General features: G+C 36.4%; 1 long non-coding RNA gene across 1 annotated transcript in view; it reads left to right on the forward strand.

Annotated features, from left to right (window-relative positions):
- LOC103876015 overlaps window positions 1-26,120 on the forward strand; it is a 62,167-nt gene extending 36,047 nt beyond the window's left edge. The window contains exons 2-3 of the long non-coding RNA XR_002515815.2: window positions 23,628-23,771; window positions 24,198-26,120. This is a non-coding gene — a long non-coding RNA (uncharacterized LOC103876015). The remainder of the gene's footprint in view (window positions 1-23,627; window positions 23,772-24,197) is intronic.
- The last annotated feature ends 305 nt before the right edge of the window (window positions 26,121-26,425 follow it).

A 26,425-nucleotide genomic window follows, 5' to 3' on the forward strand; every position in this document is an offset into this window, starting at 1 on the left:
CACATACAATTTTCATTGAGCCCATCCCATAACCAATACTTTGCTATGAAAAAGACAAGCAAAGGGAGAATCCCAAACTTTGCCTTCCAGGAAATTTAGTTTGGTTGGAGAAATTTGACCACAGGAGATAAATACATTACCAGTTAATAGCACTGAGGTTTGGTGTGAAGAGAACTGTGGAATTGTCAAGCATGTGAAGGCCGAATCTGGTTGTCTCTATAGATTGTGGATAAAAACATAGTTATACTTTGGTATCATTTATAAGCAAACTTCAAAAGAATTATAACTGTATCATCTGGTGTGTATGTTTGTATATAGTGAGTATATTACTGAGGCATCTTATGTATTGAAAAGGCTTTAGAAAATCAGATAATCTGGACCATCATGATACCTCTCCAGTGCCTCGAAGCTGTTGATAGATGATGCATGTTGTTGATGCTCTGAAATTGTATTTAAATATTTAGGTGGACAAATGACCCAGGGCACTGAGGACAAGGAGAAGAATGATTAACGTCCTGGCATTCATTCTTACAATCTCTGAGATTCAGTCATTGGATTATCTGTTCTCTAAAATTTCAAATTCATTTGTGCTCTGGCTTCTTCAAGAGAAATGCATCTGAAATCCTTCACACACTGTGACGAACCCTGTTATGGCTACCTTCAAAGACTATATCCTTTTCGATCTTGGATGACTTTCTTGCCCTAGACCCAAGTGACCAAATTCATTATTGATGTGTTGGCAGATGTTTGCTCATATTCTTCCGGATTAAATGGGATTTAAATGTGATCATTCAGGTAGGCTGCTTTGAATTTGAAGGAGCATGTTTCTACTCCATAGTGAAGAGGGACTCTGTGCAGGCTTGAGAACGAGAGGAAAAGTTAAAAGCATTTTAGAACACCCTTTTCTTTCTTGTTGATTTTTCTGAAGCTATTAAAGAATTTTTGGACTGCTTTGAGGAGGCCCATTCCTCCCCTCAAATGTCAACCCTTTTTCTCAATTCAGCATTTCTGATATTTTCTTTTGGGACAAATGTAATTCAGAACTGTGTCTATACAATCCAGTGAAGTGGGGAATTCCAGATAACTCAAACAATAAATGATGTTTCCCCTCAATGATCCAAATTTTTTAGATGAATGTGTTAAAAAGATTTTTGTTTGAAATTATCTAGATCAAGAACCCAATTCTCCACATTACTTTGCATAAACATAGGGTGTTTATATCTTTTTAAAAAGGTTCTTAACCATAAAAATCCAGCATTGAACTTTTAATTCATTTTTATTCCAGTTTCCTGTGGAAAGCATTCTGTGTCCCTTCTTTACCCCATTATATTCTCAGAAGCAGCTGCTGTTGCCTTGGCCACAATACAGCATTTATTTGCTGATTTTGGGACATTTATGTCCAAAGTTGGCTGAGCTGTGGGAATGCTGAACTTCTTGGAATACAAGCCTACAAGCAGTGGGTCATGGGCCTGTGAGGCACCTGTGAGCAAAACACCCTTGCTAGTCCGTAAGCACAGACCGCTCAGTTTCCACTAATTATGTCCTAAACCCAGAGCAGGCTCTAGTGGCCTTTAAGCACAACCAAGTTGGGCGGGTTAAGGCCAGGACACACAGCTTCCATGAAGTAAGGGGTCTCCTCTGGACTTGTTCAAAGATCTAGAAACTCACTACACAAGCTCATTTGTCTGTCCAGCTTTTGGGTTTAACTTGGAAAAGAGGAAGGCAATCCAAATGGATATTTCTAAAATTCTCTATTCATGGGAGTTTTGACCCAAACCTAATCAACTACCTAAGACTTCCCACTGGGCACTCATTAGTTCAAGAGCAAACTGTTTCCTATGCTTCCTGCCTTGGGTAACTGCCATAGTTCAATCTTACCCTATCTAGAGAACCTTTCATGGACAGGGGAACTCTGACAGTGAGGCAGTGAAAAGTGCCACTTCTCTGTTTCAGGTCTGTGTTTAAAGCCTTCAGTGGTTCACGATCTAAAAGTTCCTCTGTGATCTAGCCCCTGCTGACCACTCCCATACTATCTTCTGCCACTTCTTACATTGTATTTTATATTCCAGCAATTCCAAACCATTTGAAGTCCCATACTCCAAAGCAAACTCATGTTCTTTCTTGCCTTTATGTTTTTGTTCAGGTGTTCCTTCTGTCTGGAATATCTTCTTCCCAGTGACTGCTCATCATTTTCTTCCTGCACCCTGCTCTGCTCTCTCTTTTATTAAGACCTTGCATTGGCATTATTTCCCCCCAGAAATCCCTCATCTTTGCCAGTGGGTATGCACATACCACATCATTTTATACCTGTCTAGTTGTGTGCCTCTCTCCCCTATTAGACTCTGAGATCCTCTAGAGTAGATACTAGGTCTCTTTTATCTTTATTTTCTCTGATGCCTGACTCAAAGAATGGAGCACAAGTGAGTACTCAAATAAACACCCAATAAATTGAATGGATAAGTAAGGGTTCCTGGGTGGGTAGGGGATGATGCTTTTTGGTCAGGAGTTCTATTCAATGATGGGCAGAGAGTAAACCACATCGCAATAATAATAAAGGTTATGTTCTATCTGAGCATCTATTACCTGAGAAGTATTGTCAATATGTGTAGCCCATGCAATAACACTATGAGGTAGACACTATGATTATCTCTATAAAATGCAAGGGAAAGATTATGATGGTAATTATGATGATTATAATAGAGATAATAAAGAACTTAAAATGTAAAGCAAAGGAAACTCCACAAGACAGAAGCTAAATGATTTTCTTAAGGTCACATATGTTCACAAAAACTAGAGCCTGGTTTTGCTAATTAATGCCAACATAATATGCTTGATCAATGACATATTATTTAGAGGCATGTGTAGAAACTGGCCATGTTGGAGACCAATTGAAATCCCCCCAAATGCAATTGGACTTTGAATTACTCTACTGAGAAAACTCTAAAAACAGTAGAACCAATATATATTTCATTCAATTTTGGGCTGGCAGAGCCTCTGTACATATGGTCTCCAAAGGCAGGAACAGCTTGTTAATCTGGCATTTAACTACCAGAAATTTCTATTAACAATTATTACTGGGAAGAGCAATTGGTGCATAATGATGGCCTACGATATTGCTTGGTCATGAAGTGCCTCCTGAATCATAATAACAATGAGAATTATGTTCAGTCTAAGTTTAGTATTGAGTCTGTTTTACTGTCTTCGAAGTCTTTGGATGTCAGTAATCTCTGAATAACTTATATATACTTAACTGTATTACATATTTTAATAACCAGAAATCCCCCTAAAAAGAAAGTTTATTATACTTTAAACTTGACAATTATTTTAAAATAATGGATGTTGTTGTAATTTCTGAAATGTAAATTCAAGAGAAAATACAAATTTATAATCACATTTGGTTATTATATCCTTATCAATTAAAGGATATAATTTGCCCATGGATCACGAGGTCAGGAGTTCAAGACAAGCCTGGCCAAGATGGTGAAACCTCATCTCTACTAAAAACACAAAAAATTAGCCGGGCATGGTGGCAGGCACCTGTAATCCTGGCTACTTGAGAGACTGAGGCAGGAGAATCTATTGAACTCAGAGGGCAGAGGTTGCAGTGAGCCAAGACCACGCCACTGCACTCCAGCCTGGGTGACAGAGTGAGACTCTATCTCAAAAAAAAAAAAAAAAAAGGAAAAAAAAAAAAAAAGGCACCTACCATGTGGGTAGCTACTGTGTTGGGTATTAGAGTTACAGGAATGGCTAAGACAGACACAGTCCTTACCTTCTATAAGGAAGAAATTCATGAAAGTTTTTGATGCTAAAGAAAGGAATTTTGACTCTCAAAGACTGATGCTATTATGGATAATACTAAGATTCCAACTTTGAGTTAATAAATGCTACAACTGAACTAAAAGCCAACTGATACATACGTAAAAGAAAAACAAGTGATTAGATCTGGGGACTGAAAGGCATGAAAGTGCAGCAATTGCTTGGGATGCATGTGATCCTGTGATGGGAGAAATACTGTGGTCAAACTGTTGGGGATCTAAGAAACTTGGACTCTATTCTGTAGAATGGATGGCATTGCTTTTGGCGTTTTGGTCATTAAGTCTTTGCCCATGCCTATGTCCTGAATGGTATTGCCTGGGTTTTCTTTTATGGTTTTAGGTGTTATGTTTAAGTCTTTAATCTATCATGAGTTAATCTATCTTTTGTGTAAGGTGTAAGGACGGGGGCCAATTTCAGTTTTCTGCATATGACTAGCCAGTTTTCCCAACACCATTTATTAAATAGGGAATCCTTTCCCCATTGCTTGTTTTTGTCAGATGGTTGGATTAGATGGTTGTAGATGAGTGACACTATTTCTGAGGCCCCTGTTCTGTTCCAATTGTCTATATATCTATTTTGGTACAAGTACCATGCTGTTTTGGTTACTGTAGCCTTATAGTATAGTTTGAAGTCAGATAGCATGATGCCTCCAGCTTTGTTCCTTTTGTTTAGGATTATCTTGGCTATATGGGCTCTTTTTTGGTTCCATATGAAATTTAAAGCAGTTTTTTCTAATTCTGTGAAGAAAGTCAATGATAACTTCATGGGGATAACATTGAATCCATAAGTTACTTTGGGCAGTATGGCCATTTTCACGATATTGATTCTTCCTATCCATGAGCATGGAATGTTTTTCCATTTGCTTGTGTCCTCTTTGATTTCCTTGAGCAGTGGTTTGTAGTTCTCCTTGAAGAGGTCCTTCATATCCCTTGTAAGTTGTATTCCTAGGTATTTTATTCTCTTTGTAGCAATTGTGAATGGGAGTTCACTCATGATTTGGCTCTGTTTGTCTATTATTGGTGTATAGGAATGCTTGTGATTTTCGCACATTGATTTTGTATCCTGAGACTTTGCTGAAGTTGTTTATCAGCTTAAGGAGATTTTGGGCTGAGACAGTGGAGTTTTTTAAATATACAATAATGTCATCTGCGAACAGAGACAATTTGAGTTCCTCTCTTTCTATTTGAATACTCTTTATTTCTTTCTCTTGCCTGATTGCCCTGGCCAGAACTTCCAATACTATGTTGAAGAGGAATGGTGAGAGAGGGCATCATTGTCTTGTGCCTGTTTTCAAAGGGAATGCTTCCAGCTTTTGCCCATTCAGTATGATATTGGCTGTAGGTTTGTCATAATTAGCTCTTATTATTTTGATATACATTCTATCAATACTTAGCTTATTGAGAGTTTTTAGCATGAAGATGTGTTGAATTTTATCAAAGGCCTTTTCTGAATCTATTGAGATAATCATGTGGTTTTTGTCATTGGTTTTGTTTATGTGATGGATTACGTTTATTGATTTGTGTATGTTGAACCAGCCTTGCATCCCAGGGATGAAGTTGACTTGATCGTGGTGGATAAGCTTTTTGATGTGCTGCTGGATTTGGGTTACCAGTATTTTATTGAGGATTTTTGCACTGATGTTCATCAGGGATATTGGCCTGAAATTTTGTGTGTGTGTGTGTCTCTGCCAGGTTTTGGTATCAGGATGATTCTGGCCTCGTAAAATGAGTTAGGGAGGAGTCCCTATTTTTCTGTTGTTTGGAATAGTTTCAGAAGGAATGGTACCAGTTCATTTTTGTACCTCTAGTAGAATTTGGCTGTGAATCCATCTGGTCCTGGGCTTTATTTCATTGGTAGGCTATTAATTACTGCCTCAATTTCATTACTCATCATTGCTGTATTCATGGATTCAACTTTTTCCTGGTTTAGTCTTGGGAGGGTGTATGTGTCCAGGAATTTATCCATTTCTTCTAGATTTTCTAGTTTATTTGCATAGAGGTGATTATAGTATTCTCTGATGATACTTTGTATTTCTGTGGGATCAGTGGTGCTATCCCCTTTTTCGTTTTTATTGTGTCTATTTGATTCTTCTCTCTTTTCTTCTTTATTTGGTGGGCTAGCTGTCTATCTATTTTGTTAATCTTTTCATTAAAAAAAGCTCCTGGATTCATTGATTTTTTTGAAGGGTTTTTTGTGTCTCTATCTCCTTCAGTTCTTCTCTGATGTTGGTTATTTCTGTCTTCTGCTAGTTTTTGAATTTGTTTGCTCTTGCTTCTCTAGTTCTTTTAATTGTAATATTAGGGTGTTGATTTTAGATCTTTCCCACTTACTCCTGTGGGCATTTAGTGCTATAAATTTTCCTCTAAACACTGCTTTAGCTGTGTCCCAGAGATTCTGGTACATTGTGTCTTTGTTCTCACTGGTTTCAACGAACTTACTTATTTCTGCCTTAATTTTGTTATTTACCCAGTAGTCATTCAGGAGCAGGTTTTCCAGTTTGCATGTAGTTGTGCAGTTTTGAGTGAGTTTTTAAATCCTGAGTTCTAATTTGAATGCACCTTGGTCTGATAGACTGTTTGTTATGATTTCCATTCTTTTGCATTTGCTGAGAAGTGATTTGCTGAGGAGTGTTTTACTTCCAATTATGTGGTTGATTTTAGAATAAGTATGATGTGGTGCTGAGAAAAGTGTATATTCTGTTGATTTTGGGTGGAGAGTTCTGTACATGTCTATTAAGTCTGCCTTGTCCAGAGCTGACTTCGAGTCCTGAATATCCATCTCAGTTTTCTGTGTCCTTGATCTGTCTAATATTGACAGTAGGGTGTTAAAATCTCCCACTATTATTGTGTGGGAATCTAAGCCTCTTTGTAGGTGTCTAAGAACTTGCTTTATGAATCTGGGTGCTCCTGTATTGGGTGCATATATATTTAGGATAGTTAGCTCTTCTTGTTGCATTGATCCCTTTACCACTACGTAATGCCTTTCTTTGTCTTTTTTGACCTTTGTTGGTTTAAAGTCTGTTTTATCACAGACTAGGATTGCACCCCCTGCTTTTATTTGCTTTCCTTTTGCTTGGTAAATCTTCCTCCATCCCTTTATTTTGAGCCTATGTATGTCTTTGCATGTGAGATGGGTCTCATGAATACAGCACACCAATGAGTCTTGACTCTTTATCCAATTTGCCAATCTGTGTCTTTTAATTGGGGCATTTAGCCCATTTACATTTAATGTTAATATTGTTATGTGTGAATTTGATCCTGTCATTATGATGCTAGCTGGTTATTTTGCCCATTAGTTGATGCAGTTTCTTCGTAGCGTCAATTGTCTTTACAGTTTGGTATGTTTTTTGCAGTGGCTGGTACCAGTTTTTGCTTTCCATATTTAGTGCTTCCTTCAGGAGTTCTTGTAAGGCAGGCAACAAAATCCAAAATTGACAAATGGGATCTAATTAAACTAAAGAGCTTCTGCACAGCAAAAGAAACTCTCATCAGAATCAACAGGCAACCTACAGAATGGGAGAAAGTTTTTGCAATCTATCCATCTGACAAAGAGCTAACATTCAGAATCTACAAGGTACTTACATTTACAAGAATAAAACCCCATCAAAAAGTGGGCAAAGGATATAAACAGACACTTCTCAAAAGAATACATTTATGCAGCCAACAAACATATGAACAAAAGCTCATTATTACTGGTCATTAGAGAAATGCAAATCAAAATCATAACCAGATACAATCTTACACCAGTTAGAATGGCAATCATTAAAAAGTCAGCAAGCAGATGCTGGAGAGGATGTGGAGAAATAAGAATGCTTTCACATTGTTGGTGGGAGTGTAAATTAGTTCATTGTGGAAGACAGTGTGGTGATTCCTCAAGGATCTAGAACTAGAAATACCATTCACCTCAGCAATCCCAATACTGGGTATATACCCAAAGGATTATAAATCATTCTACTATATAGATGCATGCCCATGTATGTTTATTGCAGCACTATTCACAATAGCAGAGACTTGGGACCAACCCAAATGCCCATAAATGATAGACTGGATAAAGAAAATGTGGCACATATACAACATGGAATACTACACAGCCATAAAAAAGCATGAGTTCATGTCCTTTGCAGGGATATGGATGAAACTGGAAACTATCATTCTCAGCAAACTAACACAGGAACAGACAACCAAACACCACATGTTCTCACTCATAAGTGGGAGTTGAACAATGAGAACACAAGGACACAGGGAGGGCAACATCACACACTGGCGCCTGTCAGGGGTTTGGGGGCTAGGGGAGGGATAGCATTAGGAGAAATATCTAATGTAGATGACAGGTTAATGGGTGCAGCAAACCACTATGGCACGTGTATACCTATAAAACAACCTTCTCGTTCTACACATGTATCCCAAAACTTAAAGTATAAAAAAACAAAAAAGAATAGATGGCAAATAGACGTTCTCCTGTGTGCCAATACATTGGTAATGTCATCTTGGGGCACTATTTGGGGAGCATTTGGAGATCCCTTCTGCACTTCAAAAAAAGTGCTGTGACCAATTTTTGATATCCACTGACATAGTATTAGAGGAGGAATGGCAATTTCAATGCAATGAATGCATTTGCCACTCCATCTCTGGAAAAGTATCAATGGAAAAACATTAATCAATCAATCCATATTTATTGATAATCTTCTATCATTTGGATGAAATATTGCCCACAACTGGGATTGGCACTATGGAAATATAAAGAGGATTATTAGACATTGTCCTTGCAATATAACTAAAAATAAGTACACTATATCCATGACATAGATTGCAGTACAGACTCAAGAAAAAATGAAATCCTCACTTTTATTTTTGGACGAGGTTTTGACGTATGAAAATGTTTGTTTCCTGCAGGACAATTAGATGGAGAGCTAGAGAGAGCTCTTGCATAATCTCTCAAATGTCCTGGTGACCAGACACGATCAGGGATTTGGGGAGGGAGGTCAACAGACTGAAACTATCAACCAAGCAGGTCCCAAATAAAGTGCTGGCCAAACAAAGTGCACATGGAGAGGTGTGGGTTATGAATTAAGGTTTTAGGTCTCCAATTCCCATTCCACTAAGAGCCTTCAAGTTAAGGATCCAAAGCTTGAATTGGCTCTGACTGTGGATTGGCAGTTCACTTAGACCACTGGAGAGCTGGGATTTGTTTGCTTTAAAGTTTCCTCCAAGACATATTTAATAGGCAGATGTAAACCTATATGTTCTCCTTCCAACAATTCTTGGATCTTCGTGTTCCTTGATGCCTGCACTCTTTTCCCAGGGTGTCTTTAGCAACATAATCTTTACTTTGCTAAAGGAGAAGGGCCTTTGGCTTGCATGCTTTCCCACCACCCTGTCAGTTATTACGTCTGTTTTCTTGAAATGGCTCACTCCAGCTTGTTTATTTATGATGGGTCTTGTGGTCAGCTGCAAATTTAGTTTGCAGTTTTTTGGGTAACATTTATTGTTTTCATCTGATTAGAGAATAATGCATGCCAATGGTTGAAAAATTGAAAAATACAGTGAAGTATAAAAATGAAAATTCAAATCACTTGTAATTCCATCACCCAGAGCTAATCACTGCTAAAGTTTTGAAATATTTTCTTTTAGGCTTTTTGTCTGTGCATATATATGGTGATTGATCATGTCTCCATGTCTCACTAAACAAAAACTTAAGGTCTATATAATTTCAGTTGATTCTGACTTTTTAAAACCATTTTTAACTAATGTAGGCACCTAAATCTTTGTTCACATTTTTCATTATTTCTGTAGGAATAGATTCTTGTAAAAGAAATTATGGTTTCAAGTCTATGAATATTTTTAATGACTTAATAAAAATATACCAATTTAAATCTTCATGAGCATGATAATGCTAGCATCATTTCACTATATCCTTGCTAAATTAATAATTCTGTATTATTAATTTCAATTTAATAATTTAATTAACAATTTCAATTTAATAATTTAGTAGGCTAAAAATTTTCCATTATTATTTTACATTCAACTTTTTGGACTACTTACTAGTGAGTGTTATAACCTTTGATAGAGAATTGAGTCCAGAAATCCTGGCCCTTATTTGTCTGCATTTAACCCTCATTTATTTACCACTGATATTGAGTTCTTGGCTCCACTAAGTAGGGTCTATGCACTGCTTTTGATCCATAAAACATGTTAACCTGTACATATTTTCTCTTCACTTAACAATCATGCATTCACGAATATTTATTGAAAAGCTACCATATTTTAGGCTTCTGAATCTAGAGATGGATGAATGAAAATTGAAGATATTTAACCTACAGAAATTCATAGTATAGAGGCAACATACCGATAAGATGGGAAATAAAATACAGTATTTTGATGTCACACAGTTAATAAATAGTTACTGATTGTCATTTATGTACCATAAATTATGCTAAGCAATAAGGATACCAAGAACGAACAAGATTGACATAGTTTTGTTTTTTCTTTACAAAGCCTAGATCATTGTTGGCTATACAGAACTATATAAAGATTATTATAATACAGTGGGGTAACTTAGAAGCCACTTAAAATAGTGGTTAAAGACCTGGCTCTGAATCCAGTCCGTCTGGGTCAAATCCTGGCTCACCCACTAATTAGCTGTACTCTGTGATTATGGGCAGGTAAATTAGCCATTCTGTTCTTCAGTTTCCTCACTGAGAAAATAGAAGCAATAACAGGGTTGTTTCAAAGATTCATGCAAAGCAGTTAGTACAAGACCTAGTATATAGTAAGTGCTCATACATGTTTTATTTTATTTTAGAACTATGATATGGAAAGCACAGTTTGTGTTATTAGAGTATGTAGGAGGAGCACTTGATTTAGACTCATTGAGCAGGGAGCATCAAAGAAGCTCCTTTAGGAGGAAGAAACAGCCTGAAACCTGAAAGACGAGGAGGAAATATGGTACATTTGAAAGAGTGCCATAGATGTGTGCTATGGATGTAAGGGTGTAGCTCGCATGCAGAGAGAATATGTGTGAAACCTCAGAAGAAAGACAGTGAATGGCTTTCAAAAAACTAAAAGAGGTTCAGTGTGACCAGAATACAGAGTCTGAGGACCTTTCAGTTATCTATTGTTACCCAACAACACACGTCAAAATGCAGTGGCTTTGAAATACAAAAGGCTGAATAACAACTATTCAAATAACTGATGGTTTTGCATCAGAAAGCACAAAGACTAGAAGATAGTGGAATGACATCCTTAAAGCACTGAAAGAAAAAACAAACTATCAACCCAGAATTTAGTATCCATCAAAAATATCCTTCAGGAATGAAAACAAAATGAAATCTTTCTCAGATGAAAGAAAATGGAGAGAATTTGTCACTAGCGGACCTGCTCTAAAATAAATGCTAAAAGAAGTTATTCAGGATGGAAGAAAATTATATCAGATACTAAAAACTTCAGGAATGAAGAAAGAGCAACAGAAATGGCAAATAGCTGGGTAAATATCATCAACTTTTTCTCATCTTAAAATTCTTTATAAATTGGCCGAGCACGGTGGCTCACGCCTGTAATCCCAGCACTTTGGGAGGCCGAGGCGGGCGGATCACAAGGTCAGGAGATCGAGACCACAGTGAAACCCCGTCTCTACTAAAAATACAAAAAATTAGCCGGGCGCGGTGGCGGGCGCCTGTAGTCCCAGCTACTCGGGAGGCTGAGGCAGGAGAATGGCGTGAACCCAGGAGGCGGAGCTTGCAGTGAGCCGAGATTGCGCCACTGCACTCCAACCTGGGCGACAGCGTGAGACTCCGTCTCAAAAAAAAAAAAAAATTCTTTATAAATGTATATGACTATTGAAAGAAAAAATTCTAACATTGTCTGATGGGATTTTCAGTCTATGTAGATGCATACATGTGACAACTATAACATAAAGGGGGAGAGTAAAGGAAGCTATTTGGTTGCAAGGGATCTATATTTTATGTGAAGTAGTAAAATATTAACTCTAACCATAGTGTGAAAGGTTAGGCATCAATATTCTCATCTCTAGAGTAGCCACTAAAACAATAATACAAAAAGATATATCCAGAAAGCCAACAGAGAAATTAAAATGAAATTATTGAACAGTATTCAAATAATTAAAAAGGCAGGAAAGGGGGAACAGAGGAACAGAAAAACAGAGAGGACAAATAGAAAAAAATAATAATAAAATGGTAGGCATAAATCTAACCATATCAACAATGTCATTATATATGTAGATAGTTAAATACAATAATTAAGGGACAGAGATAGATTTTTTGTTGTTGTTAAAAAAGACAGAACTATATGTTATCTATAAGAAATCCACTTTAAATATAATATATATATTATAGATTGGTTAAAAGTAAAAGGATATAAAATATATGCAAATACTAATTAAAAGAGAACTAGAGTGAATATATTAATATTGGACAAAGTAGACTTCATAAAAAATTACCAGGGATAAAGAAGAAAATTGCATAATGAAAAAAAGGTTAATTTACTGAGAAAACATAAGAGTTCTAAAGGTATATATACCAAAAACAGAGCTTCAAAATACATGAAACAAAAACTAATAGAACTAAAAGGAGAAATAGACAAATCCATAAGTATAGGAAGCTTCAACAGTTCTTCATCAGTAATTGATAAAGGATTAGGAAGGAAATTGACAAAAATATAGTAGACTTGAACACAACCAATGAACTTTATCTGATTCACATTTATAGAACACAAGAACAAAAAATACGTTTTTTTCAACTCTTTATGAACGCTCTCCAAAATAGACCATATCCTGGACCACAGTGAAGAATAAAACAATCAACAACTTAACAAATTTAAAAACCTTTAAATTATACAGCATATGTTATCTGATCATAAAATAATTAAAATTAAAATGAATAACACAAAGATATATGGAAATTTTACAAATATTTGGAAATTAAACAACATACTTCTAAATAACCTGTGAGTGAAGAGGAAGTCTAAAGAGAAATTAGAAAACATTTTTGAGTTTAATAAAAATGAAAGTTCAATATATCAAAATTTGTAAGATGCAACTAAAGTAGTGCTTCAAGAGCCATTTATAGTATTAAATACTTATTTTAGCATTTAGTATTAGTATAGTATTAAATATGTATATTAGAAAAGAACAACAAACAATCAAAGCCTCTACCTAAAGGGACAGTAAATAGAAGAGTGAATTTAACTCAAAGAAAGCAAAAAAAAAAAAAAAAAAAAAAGAAATGATAAAGAGCATACTTTGCAATGAAATGGAAAATAAAGACAATAGAAAAAAATGAAGCGATTATATATTTTAAAAGAGATTAATAAAAAGCTCTATCTAAATGACCAGGAAAACCCTTTTTAAAAACAGAGAGACATAAATTACCAATATCAGGAATAAAGGGGAATATCACTACAGAATCTTCCTACATTAAAAGGATAATAACAACCCTATGCTCATAAATTTGACAACTTAGATGAAATAGACCAATGCATTGAAAAACACAAACTGCCAAAACTCACACAAAAACTACCACTTTCCTTGGCTGCTGTTATTCTTTCTGGACCAGAAATTCCTTAAGGATTTTGACTGTGTCTCATTTATTTTTCTTATACCCAATGATTATAGAACACATGACACAAAAGAGGTATCCAATAAATGTACATTGGAAGAATTGATGAATTGAACACTCTAATGAATTTTTCTTTGCTCAGGAGTTGATTTACAATCAGCTCTAACCTTGGGATTTTGGAGGAGGTAAGGAGTATCATTGCTACTTTTTCATTATCATCTCTTTTTCAATATCATCAAAAGAGATGAAATCATTATCTCTTTTCATCATCCTCTTTGTGTGTTTGTGTTGCTTCTTTGGGAGCAGCTTCGAAAGCGCAGATGAGAAATTGTATGCAAGCCTATCTATGCCTGAATGTAAAAAGCTCGTTGCTGTGGTTGTGTGCTGCCAAACTAGTAGTAGACATGAAATCATTTCTTTGGCAGGAAAGAGAAGGAATATAATAGTTCTATCTGACTGCCAGCCTACCAAGATGCTAGGCACCTCATAAATGCCAAGTTAGGAAAGAAGTAGGCTGAACTGGCCAAGAGTTGGAAACATATTTTTAAAAAATGTTTTTATTTTTTAATTTTTTTGTCTCACTTCGTTGTCAAGGCTGGTCTTGAACTCCTGGCTTCAAGTGATTCTCCTGCCTTAGCCTCCTAAAGTGTTGGAATTACAGGCATGAACCATTATGCCTGGCTGAGTTACAAACATTTGCAGTGTTTTTGTTTTTTATGTTTTTTAAGGGGAAGAAATTGGGGGATGAAGAACTTTTCTGAAGTACTTAGGCTAGGTAGGTTTCATCTTTGTGAGGGTTTTGTTTGTTCTTTTTTTGTTTGTTGGTTTTGAGACAGGATTGTCCTCTGTTGTCCAGGCTGGAGTGAAATGGTGTAATCATTGTTCACTGTAGCCTTGACCTCCCAGACTCAAGTGATCCTCCCACCTTGGCCTCCCAAAGTGCTGGAATTACAGGCATAACCATTGCATTATCCTTGTATTATTACCTTCAAAATCAGACGTCTAAAGATATCGTCAAATGACGACACACACACGCAAACATACACACATTTTAATACTTTTAATTATTCTCTTCATTCAAAGATAACCTTGAAAACAACTCTTTCCAGTTGTAAAGGAAAACATCATTTTATCCATGACAAATCAAAAGTATGTTAATGACATAAGAACATATTTTGAACATAAAATTCAGTCCGAATTTTTAAAACTCAAGTCCATAGATTCTGAGAATCCTGTAACAAGTCCATTGGTATCAGAGAGAATTTTTTTCTTAAAAGAGAAATCTGCAAACTATGGTCCACAGGCCAAGTCCAATTCGCCACCTGCTTTTGTAAAAACGTTTTGTTTTGTTTTGTTTTGTTTTTTGAGATGGAGTTTCGCTCGTTTCCCAGGCTGGAGTGTAATGGCGCAATCTCACCTCACTGAAACCTCCGCCTCCCGGGTTCAAACGATTCTCCTGCCTCAGCCTCCCGAGTAGCTGGGATTACAGGCGCCCGCCATCATGCCCGGCTAATTTTTTTTATTTTTAGTAGAGACGGGGTTTCGCCATGTTGGCCAGGCTGGTCTCGAATTCCTGAACTCAGGTAATCTGCCCACTTCGGCCTCCCAAAGTGCTGGGATTACAGGAGCTACTGAGCCCAGCCAAATACAATTTTATTGGAGCTCAGCCGCACCCATTTGTTTATATATTGTCTCTGGTTACTTTCAGGCTACAAAAATGAGTATGTTATGCATTGTCATGGTCATCTCCCCCAAACTAAGTGGTGATGTCTCCTAAGAAAATAGAAAAGGTTGCAGGGAAAGTTGGTGAACCTAAAGTGCTGTGTAAAGTCCATTCATCGAAAGAAAATTTGGAAGATATAAAGCATACTAAGCAAATGACTGCATACAAGTGTGTGTTTATTATAATTTTGTTCTCATATGCCATGTATACAATTTTTTTCTACACGTGAGACAATAGAAAAATTATTAAAGTATGTTGGTTTATATTATGGACAAATCCTTAATGGATTGCAATACTACTTCTTTGTGACATATCAGAACACTGAGGTTTTAGGAAGGACTGCTAATGTATTATTATTATTCTATTTTAGAATAAGGGACTCCTATAGGCTCCAATTATCTGAACATTTGCTATTTAACAGGTTTTTAGAAATAGGTTAAATTCAGATCAAGAGCTATGCCTATACTATCTATCCCCTTGGAAATTGGACTCCTATCTTGTTCCTGTGTATCAGCCTCTCCATTGCTAAACTGCCCACTGCTGCAGGCCTTGCATTGTTTTGTCAGCTCCCTCACAAGAACTACAGTCCTCATCTCTGGTGGGTGAACCTCTGCTCCCCAGGTGCCAGCTCCTTCTGCCTTTTTGCCTGGATTCCCTGGCATAGCCTACTCTTTTATTCTGCTAATTCTTCTCTCTTCCTGCTCCAAATGTGTCTTCTTTGAAGCAGTGCATGCCTAGGCAGAAGTCCCATTCTTTAGACTAAAGTTCAAATATGCATGCTGCCTGTTCTCAACATTTCCTTTCAATATGGTTCTTGCATGGGCCAGGACATGCTGTGTCTTGCCTTGGATATTTCTGATGCCCACTGCTTTACTGACCACCACCATCTGTTGTTTGTTGCCATTCCATCGTGGTGCTATTCTGCACATGAGACTGAACTTGCAGCTCCTACAGCTGTCCTCCTACCTTCATTCTTCCCAGGTGATAGCTCTGATTCTGGATCCCTCCATTTCCAGCCAATCTGTGCCACCAGTTGCAATGAATAGAGCATTGCCTAATCAGGTTCAGATACATACCAGGCTGCCCTTTGGGACTTGTTTACTTCTGCTGTTCTTTGTTGGTTCCTTTTAACCCGATCTGTCCAGTATAAAATTTTGGGTCCAGAAACAAGGATAACATGTGGGTAATATGATGAGATGTGACTTGAGACTACATTTCTATAGTAACAGGCAATATGCATTGAACTTCAGTAAAGCTGACCCCAGTTATAGAGCCCAATCATACAAAACATCTATGGCAGAGGAGTCTGGAGATCTCTTCTAGCTTTCTCTTCCTGCTCACTAGATGTGTGACCGCTCTGAGCCTCAGTTTCTTCTTCCATAAAGTGAGGGAGGTAACACCCACCTCAAAGGTTGTTAGGAAGATGTAAAGAACCCAACAGAGTGCTTGGACTTAATGATTGTACAATGCAAAGTAACCATGTCTATGCATTTTCCTGGCTCTAGAATTTTCTTTTGCAGCCATTACTTCTCACAACTGCATCGGGACCCAGGTGTCTAAAGGCCCCCCATTGTTCCAACTTGGAGTTCCAGAAATGAGACTTTGTAGTACAAAAATGTGTATGAATTAAAGCTTTTTCATATGTAGGGAAAGACTAGCCGTGTCTAACTTCATTTTGATTCCTTTATCCAAGGAGAATATTTTCTCTCTTCTCTTCTCCCTACTGGCCCCTCTCTTGTCTCAATGTTGAATTGTCACATGGCTTGAAGCAAACACTTTATTCTAGACTTAGCTTTGCAATGTCTTCCTAACTGTCCTCTGCTTGGCCATCTTACCTTCTCAGCAAGAAAGAACTTATTTATTGTCCTTCTACATAGGAAAAAAAAATCATGGGCTTATGAAAAAAAATCAGAATTAAAGTCAGAAAATCTAGTCCACCCAGGATCTCTTCCTTATCAGTCACATGGTCCTTTAAAGGAAATTTGCTTCTCTGTATGTCATTTTCCTCAATTTCCTGATCTTTGAGAATTGAAAAACACTATACAACCCCCAATAACTAAGAGACAGTCCTCTTAATTTGCTTTAGGATATTGCATGGTCCTAGAAAAAGGATAAAAACTCAAATATTATTTTTAGATGAATTGAAGAAAACCTATGATATTCTAATCTATCTGAAGTAAGTCAACTTGAATTTCCCAAATTAATAGATTGACTGGAGATTAAAGATAAGGCCTGAGAAACATGTCAAATTCAAGGAGCCCTTCTATTCATCTCAAAAATAGTCCTGACTCCCTTCCTTCTTGTCTGCACATACCATCTTAAACATGAGGGAAGCCTTTGGAAGTTTTGTTCTTCTCTTCTTATGATAGCTGTTCACCACTTGGTGTTTTTGCACCCTGCAGATTGAGGGGCTAGGGATGGCATGAACCAAGTAAGCCTTTTCAGTGAACTCAATGTGTGAAAATCCCATACGCCTTTTATCCTGGCCTGAAAGAGTCTCCAAGTGACTGACCTTTCAAGAGAGGCCACATCACTCTCCTGAAACCCACGTCATTGTTCTCTAGCTTACAGCGCATTCTGCGTCCATTCTGCCTCCTTCCTCGTCAATTCCTCCAATCTTTCTCCACTTACTGCACCACTGGTGGTCTGGGGTGTGCAGCCCAGATGTTTTCCCCAAGTGACCAGAAGATTACTTTTCAAGTGGCTTCACAGAGCAGATGTTCCCTTTCACCTCCCCCCTCAACCCTAGTCCCCAATTGCTGAAACCTTTCCCTTCTTGGGAGAGCACATCGTGTTGCTGCTGTGTGTTTGATCAGGAGAGTACAAGCAGGAACAAGAGAATCCCACACTGACAACTGTTTGGCAGGCAAGCTCCTGGGCTTAAGTGTGTTCCTCCTCCCTTTGCTCCCATTACAGTTGTGAGCAGATGTTCTTGACTGTCCAACTGGCTGCTCTTTCTCTGGCCCCCTCGCACCAAGGCTTTTTCTCACTCCCCTGCTTCATGCTAACCACAACTTACCCAAGACTCTAGTATTTCTCTTTGCCTAGATACAACCATCACCTTTACTTCATCCAGAGCTTTGCTTGCTAAGTCTGGAAAAATCTGTTCGATACAAGACTATGCCCTTAAACCTGTCCTTTATTTACAGGTTGCTCCCTACTATTCACTTCATTTGTCTATTACTTTTTCTACCCCTTGCTTCACTCCCTATCCCGCTTCTCACCCCAGCTCCAGGCCCTCTGCACTATTGCAGAGGTGTTCTCTCTCACCACTAAGACTTCTTGCGTGACTTTTCTTCTTTCTAGAGCATTCTCCTTTCTCCCATTCCCCCTTTCCTGGCTAATTCCTGCTGATCCTTGAAATTTCTAGCTACATATGACTTTCTCTCTGACCTCTACCTGCCAATCATTGGTTCCCATAAAGCTTGACCCCAATTCAGCTCTTATTTCTCTGTATCGTAATCATCTTTTTACTTGTCTCTCCATTTTTCCATTAACTTAATTTTAAAATCTGAGCAAAAGATTGTATGGCCAAGATATCAGTATCTTGTTTGATTTTACCAGTATTAAACAAGGGTGCTAGAATAGATTCCAGGATCCTAGCTCTCCACCTTCTTCTGACAGTGCTCATTGAGCATCCATCTACTCTGTGTTAAATACTCAGTTAGATCTTGGAGTCATAAAGATGAGGAAAGATTTTCTGCTGTCCTCAACTAAATGAAGTTTCATACACAGACTTTCAAAGTATCCAAAATATTAGGGAAAGGTGACACTTAGATAATTAAAGTAACCAACCTTGAAGTGATAGAATATGGCAAAGGAATATGGCAAAGTGATGGAATATAGCAAAGGATTATGGGAAAGTCAGGTTAGTATTGAACATAAATTGGAAGTAAGAAATGGTTTAGTGTAGGGACTGACAAACTGCCCACTAGCCAAATCTTGCCTGTTGCCTATTTTATAAATAAAGCTTTATTGGAACACAGCCATGCCTATTCATTTACATATTGTGTGTGACTTCTTTCATGTTATAATGGCAGAGGTGAGTAGTTGTGACGAACTGTATGCTACAGATGTATGAAATATTTACTATTTGGCTTTCTACAGAGAAGGTATTCTGACCTCAGGTTTAGTGCATGAAAAATAAAAGTGGCCAAGAACATTTTGGAAAATAATTAGAAAAGGGTGACAACTTCAAGCAGATTTTTAGATATATTATACAGTTATATAATCAAAATAGTATGATATTGATTTGGCAAAAGGCAAATAGCTCACTAGGAAGGTAATAGGAAGTCCAAAATAAATTGTCTATATAGGAATTTAACATAAGATGAAGATGACATAATTTATTTAATAAAGAGTGCTATAAAAGCTATTCACCTAGAAGAATATATTTCCATTAGATTTTTAACATTCTTCACCCACCCTTATGCTCTCTCAAATTAACAACATATCCCCTTTTTTTGCAGTCAATATTTCTTTCTTTACCATTGTTTATTTTTCATTCTTTCAGGGTTAAATTTCTTGTTTCATTATAGCCTTTACTAAATCTTTCTGTTAAGGTAGGTGAATAGTAAATTTTCTGTTTTTGCATATGTAAATGTTTTCATTTTACCTATACTCTTGAATAATAGTTTAGCTAAATATAGAGCTCTGCCCTCACATATCACTTCCCCCCTCACTTCAAAGACATTATTTCATTGTCTTCTGACAAATTTTGGTGCTGATAAGGTGTTTCTATAGACCTAATTATAAAACTCATTCATCTGTAGAAAATCAATTTTTTTGGTTTTTGTAATTTTAAATTTAGTTTCTTTTTCTCTGACACTCCCATTGTATATTAAGATGGATTTTAAAAAATACTTTTTTCCAATTGTAGAAAATTCTTAGCCATTATTACATTATTACTTTGATGGTTACCTCTTGCCTATTTCCCACCTTCTCTTTTTCCTGAGCTCTTGTTAGATATTTGTTTGAACTTCTCACCCTTTGTTTCATGTATTTTAATAGCATTTACATGTTTTCCAACTCTGGGTGATTTGCTCAGACCTGACTTCTAATTTTCTAGTACTGTTTTCAGCTATGTCTACTATGGCTTTATTGTTTAACCATCCATAGGTCTGTGTGTGTTTTTCACATTTCAATGACATTTTCTATTATAAAAATTTATGTCTTTCAAGAGAATGAGAAGACAAGCCACAGATTTGGAGAAAATATTCTCAAAAGACATATCAGATAAAGGATTATTATCCAAAATATATAAAGAATTTTTAAAACTCAACAATAAAAAAACTAATAACCTGATTTTCAAATAGGTGAAATACCTGCACAGGTATCTCACTGAGGAAGATATATAATAAGTACATGATAGTAAACAAGCATATGAAAAGATGCACAACACCATATGTCATTGGGAAATGTAAACTAAAACAATAATGAGACACCATTACACAATTATTAGAATGGCCAAAATCCAGATCACTGACAACACTAAATGTTTAGGAGGTTGTATGGAGCAACAGGAACTCCCATTGGCTGCTGGTGAGAATGCACATGATACAGTCACTTTGGAAGATGCTTGAGAAATTTTTATAGAAGTAAACATACTCTTACTATACGATCTATCTATTGCATTTTTTGTATTTACACAAATGAGTTGAAAACTTACGCCCACATGAAAACCTGCACATGGATGTTTATAGAAGCTTTATTCATATGCCAAACTTGAAAGCCACCCTGAAAAGCTTTAATAGGTAAATAGATGAATAAATTGTAGTACATCCCAACAATGGAATATTATTCAGTACTAAAAATAAATGAAGGATTAAGTCATGAAAAGACATAGAGGAATCTTTAATGCATATTACAAAGTGGAGGAAGCCAGTCTGAAAATATTAATACTATATGATTTCAACTATATGACATTTTGGAAAAGGCAAAATTATGGAGAAGTAAAAGGATGAGTAGTTGCCGGGGCTAAGTAGGGAAGTGGGAATTAATGGGCAAAATATAAAGGATTTTTCAGGCAGTAAACCTACTGTGTATGACATTATAATGGTGGATACATGTCATTTTACATTTGTCAAAACCCATGAATATACAACATTAGGAGTGAGTCCTAATGTAATTTACACATTTTGGGTGAGAACGATGTGTCAATGTAAGTTCATTGATTGTAACAAAGGTACCACTCTGATGTGAGATATTGGTAGTGAAAGAGGTTGTTCATTTGTGTGAGCAGGGGATATATAGAATCTCTAACTCTGCCAAATGTTGCTGTGAACCTAAAAGTGCTCTAAAATATAAGGTCTATTCAGAAGGGGAAAATGTTCTACATGGTTTCTTTTCAAACTTGATTCTTCTTTAAAAAAGTTTTATTTTGCCTTTTAGTTTCCATTCTTTTTTTTCTCTTTGAACATTTAAATTAGGCATATGTTAATATATCTTTCATGTACATTTTTGAGCTGGGGATTCCATTCTTTTTTCAATTCTGGAAAATATTGCTTTTCTGCTATTGTTCTTTGCTTATTCCAGAATTCCTTGTAAAAGTGTATTGGGCATCTCCATCTCTGCCTTCTGCCTCCTAATTACTCTTTTATTAACATTTATCTTCTTATACTTTTTAAAAGTAATTCTTTCAAAACCTTTGTCAGAATTTATATACAAACATTTTCCTCTTTAATCAACTTATGTTTATATAGTTAATTTTGTTAGCTCTTGTATTGGCTAGGGATAATGCAAATATACCTCAGATAAACAGCAAAACCTCATTAAGTCTAGCTTTCACCAATAGGAATTTTTGTTTCACATAAGAGATTTCAAAGTAGACAGTATAGGACTGTGCAACTATTCAAGAATATCACCAATGATCCAGCTCCTTTATGCCTTTATGCTCCATAATATTTTATTCTCAGTTTCACAAGCTGGGTGTATGCCTCTAAGCATAGTATGTACATTCTAGACATGAAAAAGGGTGAAGATCAAAAGGACTTTATCACAGTAGGGCTCTGTCTTTTTTTTTTTTTCCAGGAAAAAATATGTCTTCCTAGGCACTTCTGCTTTTATTTCATCATTCATGACTATGTCATATGGCCGTCCATAACTGCAAGGGAAGCTGAAATAATGAGTATTTCCTTTTCTAGCTTCTATAGTACAGAAAGATAAGTAAAAGGGAGATTGGGAATAGACATTAAGCCAATCTACCATATTTTCCACAACACTCTTGCCCTTCATTAGATTTCTTTGAGTGTTTTGTCTTTCTCTGTGTATTCATCCTTCCATGCTGATGGCCTCAATCTGTCTCTTAACTCCCAATTAAAAGAAGCAGGTCTGCTAGTGACTGTGTAAATTTTTTGTGCTGTGGTGCTCTTGGAGTCTTCAGCTATCCAGACACCAAGTTTGAATGGCTTTTAAAATTTCTGGTAGTAAAGCTACATCTATGTCCTTCTTCTTCCCTTGGACCTCAATGTCTTACAAACTTAGAGCAGTAGGCACCAGTTGCTAGCAATTCTTTTCCAGACAATTCTTATTAGTGGAAGACTAATTGCAGGTACTCATCTCACATGCAGCCTTTTACTCATTAGCCCACAGGAGCCAAACTTCTGGCCCGTTACCAGTTTCTAGACCCATAGCCCGGTATAATTGTTTATTACTTAGCATTTTCTGTTCCACTTCAAGTGCACGCAAATATTATTAAAAATGTAGTTCAGCTATGTCTTTTTGGTTTTCTCTTCTTATATTTTGACTAACATGTCTATGAACCAGTGCAGTGTGTCAGTGTGTGAACTAACCAAGCTATCTATGACTTTTAGTTCTTGAACTCTTTTGTGTTGTTCCACATTTGTTTTCTCGTATAATTACTCATAATACATTTGTGAGATTCTTAAAGGCAGAGATAATGTACTTTTATATTCCCCAAATGGCTTGATAGATGCAAAGATCTTCTATAGATGCATGGAGGTACCAATCACTGGAGTTCTGGCTTATAGACCAGGCACATGAGTTGTTCTTGTATATATTGAATGGGAAATTAAAGGACAGGATTTAAGAGTCTAAACATTCATTGTAACTCGGTTGGGTATTTTAGAGAATTTCTAAGATATCCCAATAGTCACCTGGCCTAGTGATTTAAAGAAGCAGCTCTGGAATCAGACCTGACTTTAAAGTATAGTTTTGTTACTATTAGCTAGTATAAACTTGTTCAAGTCGCTTAAATTCTCTAAATCTCTGATCCCTTACCTGAAAAAAAGATGGATAGAATAATAGTACTGACCTCACACAGTTGTGGCAAAAATAAATGAGACAATGCATGTAAAGCTCTTTGCATGCAGCAAACCTCATGTAGAGATTATCTATTATCATCTGTTAATTTTCTGGACATCTGGACATCCATGATAAAGGCTCATTTTCTTCTTTTTTTCCCAGAAGGCATTGAGATCCAGCATAACTAAGGTAAACATGGCTAACTCAAGGTAACCAATGAGCCAATTTTTAATTGTTGCTTTGTAATTTCAGCCTACAATGTGTGTCTTCTCTGTACCTTCCACTGTTTACATTGTCCTAGGATTTTCTGAGAACTGCTGTCCAGCTAAGGTCAAATTCTAACCAGTGTTGTGCAACTGAGAAGTCCTACTTGCCAATGCTCACCAAATGAGGAAGGTCAGATTTAATTTCTTTTAGTCTGTCAATCATAGACTCTCCTTCTCCACCCCCATCTTTGCCAATTCTCTGATTTCTATCACTTCCTATTCTGTGTCATACACTGAAAACTACTGTCTCCCTAATAGGGCAAAACAAGTCTTCACTGAGTAGAAAATGGAAATTGCAATGAAGCTGAAGACTAAAGTATTGCTTCCACACTTTGCGTCTCCTCCAAAGAGTTCAAAACTCTAAATAATAGCTTCATATGCACTTCATACACTTTGACCAAAAGATATACAGTAGGCAACAGGACTTTATTCAGTCCTGAAATCAGCACTAAGTAACTTAAAGGAGCATTATCATGTAATTTTCTTCCTAGATATTTCAGTAACAATTTACTCAGAAACATAAATAACCATATGATTTTTTTTCTTTTCATTTTAGTAGCTGCCTTCAAGGAATGAAGTTAGTTATGGAATAATGAAAAAGTTATTTCTGCCATGCATGAAGAGTGAATAGGCAAAGAAAAATGAATTATTCAAGGGAACTGTTTGAGTTTGTTTGTGCTACTATAATGCAATACCTGAGGCTGGTTTATTTATAGCAAATAGAAATTCATTTCTCACAGTTCTGAAAGCTGGAAAGACCAAGATGGAGGGGCCAGTGTCACATGGCAGAAGATAGAAGGGAAAAAGAGAGGAACTCTGTCTTCACATGGCAGTAGAGCAGAAGACAGTGAACACACTCCTGCAAGCCCGTTTTGTACTGGAATTAATTCATTCATGAAGACGGATGAATTACCTAAACACCTCCCATTAGGCCCCACTACCCAACACTATTACATTGGGGATTAAATTTCCAACACATGAATTTCAGGGAACACATTTATACCATAGCAGGGGCTTTTAAATGTTTTGCAGTTAGGTTATATGAAATTGATGTTCACCATAAAAAAAAATTCTAGCTAGGCATACAGGAAGGAATAAAATTATTTTACTTTTTTGGATACTAGTTTCTATACACTGACTTGATTTGATACTTTTTATTATATTATTCAGTTAGATCAGAAAATCTCATCATTCCTATTCTATCCACATTCATTTATGCCCCTACCAAACTATGTGGTGATTGTCCACATACAGACTAGACTTTTTGAAATGATACTATAGCCTGCCATATTCTCTGTTTCATGGAATCAGATGTAAATTTAACTTTCAACCTGTATTACATGTTCAAATGAATTTGGATTTGGAGGTTTTATTTAACAGAATGTTGCAATTATTGTTTGATAATTTTTTTATTAGTCTACAAATAAATCGCAAAAATTTTAATGCATCTCAAAATCTCCCAAGACACTTATTAAAAATGAATATTCCTGTATCCAGCCCTGGAATTTCTCATTCAGCAAACCTGAAGCATCTCTGAGTGAAACTAATGCCTATCACCTTAGGCAACACTTTGAGAAAAACTGTCTTACTTTTCTCACTGTTAACATTTTTGCAAAGGTATTTTCAATCATTTAGATATTGTCAATGGCTGCTTTCTTTATTTTTTCAATTTTTAATTAATACATAATAATTGTATCTATGGGATACACGTGATATTTTGATACATGTATGCACTGTTTTTCATGATGTCTACCATGAGATTAGATTATAGTTTTTCTTTTCTGTTTTCTAAGTTTTTTTTTTTCAGTAATGAATAAAAAAAGAGAGTGCATGTGAATTTGACTCCGCTCCCTTCCCTTTCTTGAGGCTTCTTTCTGAGCAAAAGCACACAAGGAAGTTGTACTTGATTTGGGTCCATATCACAAGCATCCCACATCTTCCTGATTATGAGGCCTCCACTATTATTGTCTAGTGGGAGACTCAGGACTGCCCTGCAGCCCTCATAGGAGCCTGCTTCCTTACCAATCTTGGTAAGATTCTCAGCAGGCTCAGCAGCTACAGCCTAATTGGAGCACTTATGCTGCCATTCCACATGTACTCTCTATACTGTCAACATACCTGTGACCACACACTTCATGACTGGGAATTTTTTTCTGTAAAGGACCGGGTAGTAAATCTTTTATGCTTTGTAGGGCATTAAACCCAATTCTACTGCTGTATTAAGAAAACAGCCATTGACATGGAACATTATTTAACCATTAAAAAAAGAATAAAATCCTGTCATTTGCAGGAAGTTGGGTGGAACTGAAGGTCATTACGTTAGATGAAATAAGCCAGGCACAGAAAGACAATTATCACCTGTTCTTTCTCACAAGTGGGAGATAAAAGAAGTTGATCCCTTGGAGGTAAAGAGTAGAATGATGGTTATCAAAGGCTGGGAAGGTGGGAAGGGTAAAGGGGAAGAAAAGAGAGGCTGATTAATGGGTATGAAAATACAGTTAAATAGAAAGAATAAGTTCTAGTGTCTGATAGCACAGTAGGGTGTCTGTAGTTAACAATAGGTTATTGTGTATTTCAAAATAGAAAATATTTGGAATTTTCCCCATACAGAGAAATGATAACTGTTTGATGTGATACACTAATTATCCTGATTAGATCATTATACATGGTATACTTTATCAAAATATCACATGTATCCTATAAATAGATATAATTATTATGTATCAATTAAAAATTGAAAAAACAAAGTAGCCATTGACAATACATAAATGATTGAAATCACCT

This window comes from Papio anubis, chromosome 9 (genome assembly GCF_008728515.1).
Source record: "Papio anubis isolate 15944 chromosome 9, Panubis1.0, whole genome shotgun sequence".
In the NCBI taxonomy this organism is placed as follows: Eukaryota; Metazoa; Chordata; class Mammalia; order Primates; family Cercopithecidae; genus Papio; species Papio anubis.